This window comes from Pteropus medius, unplaced genomic scaffold (genome assembly GCF_902729225.1).
Source record: "Pteropus medius unplaced genomic scaffold, Ma_sr-lr_union100, whole genome shotgun sequence".
In the NCBI taxonomy this organism is placed as follows: Eukaryota; Metazoa; Chordata; class Mammalia; order Chiroptera; family Pteropodidae; genus Pteropus; species Pteropus medius.
The window spans coordinates 5495602-5498736 of record NW_024341894.1 but is presented as its reverse complement, the minus strand read 5'-3'; the positions used below and the strand labels follow the sequence as shown (position 1 = coordinate 5498736).

Genomic DNA, 3135 nt, shown 5'->3' with positions numbered 1-3135 from the left:
GACCAATCTCCCACTGGACTTGGCTGGAGATGTGAGCAGTTGCTTTCCTGAACAGTCAGGTAAGTGTTTACGTTTTTCGGGGCTCAGCAGGAAAATAGTGGCAGGTGTAAGAAACCACAGGGAGAATGCAGGGCATGTGCTGTAACACGGGGAGGCCAGCACCTCTAAGTCCAAAATGATGAGGTGGTCTCCAGAACCTAACGAGAGCACTGCATGGAGCAGGCATGTCCTCCCTCCCTCCCTTGGGTCTCCTCCCATTTCTGAACCCAGTTGGAAACCAGAGGACAAGGGAGCCTGTTGCGGTAACTATGCAGGTCAGCATTCTGGGCAAAGAGCAGGGCGGAGAGTCATTTTAGGGAAGGAAATGGAGCAAAAAGAAGATACCAGCACAGCGGGCCAGGGCATTGCCAAGTAAGAGGACCAAGGAGATGTGACCGGATCTGCCAGTCATTCCAGCGCACCGCCCAAGATGGGGAAGGCCTCTTGCTTTAAACTTTTAGAGGTGTTCTACTGAACGCTCCTTCCTCCTGACCTCACTAGGCCTTCTCAGTTCCTCTCTATCTTCTCTCTCAGTCCTTCTGCACACCCACATTTTCCAGAGTCTCTTCCTTGCACCCTGAAAACCTCCAACCCTCCAAACCTAGAAAGGAGTCCAGGCCCTCTGCCCCTTCTTGAGTCACACAAACATGGCCCTCAAGCTACAGTCCTTTAGACTAGAGCAGAAGTACAGGCTGCACTAATTTGGCCCATGGCAGAAACTTCCTTCTGACCGGGCTTTGCTGGCTCTGAAGTGGAAGACCAGACTCTGGCCCAAGAGTGGCAAAGGTGGGCACTATGGATCCAGTTCACCTTCCCATCAGCAAGGAGCAGCCACACCAAGAGCAGCACCCCTCATCACAGCGAGTGTTCATTTTCTTTCTAAAATGGCCCAGGCTGTCACATGTGAGTAAAGGATATATAATCTTTATAATAGAATGAATTTGGTCATGTGTCTAGTGAAGTAAGTCTATACCTGGGTGCTTTTAAAATGACTTGCTGCTATTGTTGCTATTTCCTCAATGATATATTTTAACAGCTTATTGATTCTACGTAAAAAAAAAAAACTATTGACTTTTAAAAATATTTTTCTTGGACCTGGCTATCATTAAAATTTTTTTACATTAATTTAATAGATTTTCTTAGGTTTTTCCAGGGAGGAGCCATAATGAAAACTATGCTTTTCCTTTTCCAATATTTATACTTCTTATCTCTTTTCGTTGTCCTGGTATTGGCTAAAACTCCCAGAGCAATGTTGAATAACAATGGTGATAGCGAGAAACCTTGTTATGCTCTTGATTTTAATGGCATTGTCCCATTTTACTGTTAAGTATGACATGTTTAAGTATAACATGTTTTACTGTCATACTTTTATTCTGCTAAGGGAAAATTAAAAAATTTTTTTAACAGTAATGGATATTGAATTGTATCAAAGATATTTTTGACATTCACTTACATTATATTTTCCTTTGGCTTATTAATATTATAAGTTGTGAATACATTTCTTAATATTAAGCCATCCTTTATACCTTTGAAATAAATTTTATTTGGCTGTGATGTGTCATTCAAATAATACACTGCTAGATTCAATTTGTTTGATATTTTATTTAGGATTTTGGTATTTATATTCATAAATGATGTTGCACTATGGTTTTTGTATTTGCAATATTTTTCAGGTTTTGGAATCAGGATCGTTCTAGCTTCATGAAATGAACAGGGGAAGTTTTCTACACTTTAGGACACGTAAGTAGTAACAGAATCATCTGTCTCTCAAAAGTCTGATAGAAGTTGCCTGCAACCCTACTGGGTCTAACTCTATTGAAGTAAGCAGTGATATTTTCCTTTTTTTTTTTAATGGTTATTTGGTTCATTGAGAATTTTTTCTCATCTTAAATAAGTCTTAGTAATTTCTGTTTTCCTAGAAAATTGCCCAATTCAGAAAAATTACTAGTGGAGAGTTGTAAATATTTTTCTGAACACTCCTAAAAAGAGATTACATCCCCTTTTTAATTACTAATGTGGTACTTTTGAGTTTTCTCTCCTTTTAGACATTTTTTATTAATTTGATTTTGTAGAGATTTATCTATTTGTCTTCCAGTTCTAGGATGTATTTTTCAATTCTGCTTTTTTTCGTTTTCTAATATATAATTTTCTGTTTTTAATCTATATTAACTTCTTTGTTTAAATAATATTTAAACACTTTATTATGGGAAATTTCAAATCTGCAGATCATTTTAAAATGAAAATTCATATACTTACCCGCTAGAGTCTACGATTAACATTTTGCTGTTTGTTTTATTGCTTTTGTCTCTCTTCTTCTATCCATTCATCTTATTTTATATGTGTTTTAAAGTAAGTTGAATTCATTTTTTTATGCATTTCATAGTAAATTGTAAACATCAATACATTTCACCCCTAAACACTTTAGCATCCCTTCGTTAACTAGAGTTTGATATTTGTATATGATTTTTTAATTGATGTTTCGTAATTTGTCTAGCTCCTTAAGTCCAACACTTAGTTTGTTTTTCTCTTTTTAAATAAGTAGTATAATAAAATTTAAGATATATTGACTATCAATCGTGTTTCAGACCATTTTAAGGGCATCTTTTTTAAGTCAAAGATCAGGGGAGAGTCTTTTCTCTCCAGACCCCAAATTAGGCAATAGATTATTTTTATTATAAGCCAATAAACGTAAGGTTCAGAATGCTAAGATACATGTCTTAGTCAGTTTGGGTTACTATTAAAAACACCATAGACTGGGTGGTTTATAAATAACAGGAATTTATTTCTCACAGTTCTGGAGTCTAGAAGTCTGAGATCAGAGTGCCAGCACGGTCGAGTTCTGGTTGAGAGCCCTCTTCCGGGTTGCCGAAGACACAACCACCTTCTGGTTGTATCCTCACCTGGTGGAAGAGTCCAGGGAGCTCTCTGGGCCCCTTTTCTAGGAGCACTAACCCTATTCATGAGGGCTCCACCTTTATGATTTAATCACCTCCCAAAGGCCCTACATCCAAATACCATCACACTGGGGATTAGACTTCAACGTTGGAACTTTAGAGGGACACAAACCGTCTATAGTAAAAATGGATTTTCATTAAA

The 3135-nt window shown here is 37.5% G+C and overlaps 1 long non-coding RNA gene across 1 annotated transcript; it reads left to right on the top strand.

Annotated features, from left to right (window-relative positions):
* LOC120598117 (uncharacterized) lies at positions 1-3135 on the top strand. The gene is made up of 4 exons (XR_005651511.1): positions 1-59; positions 756-942; positions 1713-1779; positions 2832-3135. It is a non-coding gene; the product is annotated as an uncharacterized LOC120598117 (long non-coding RNA).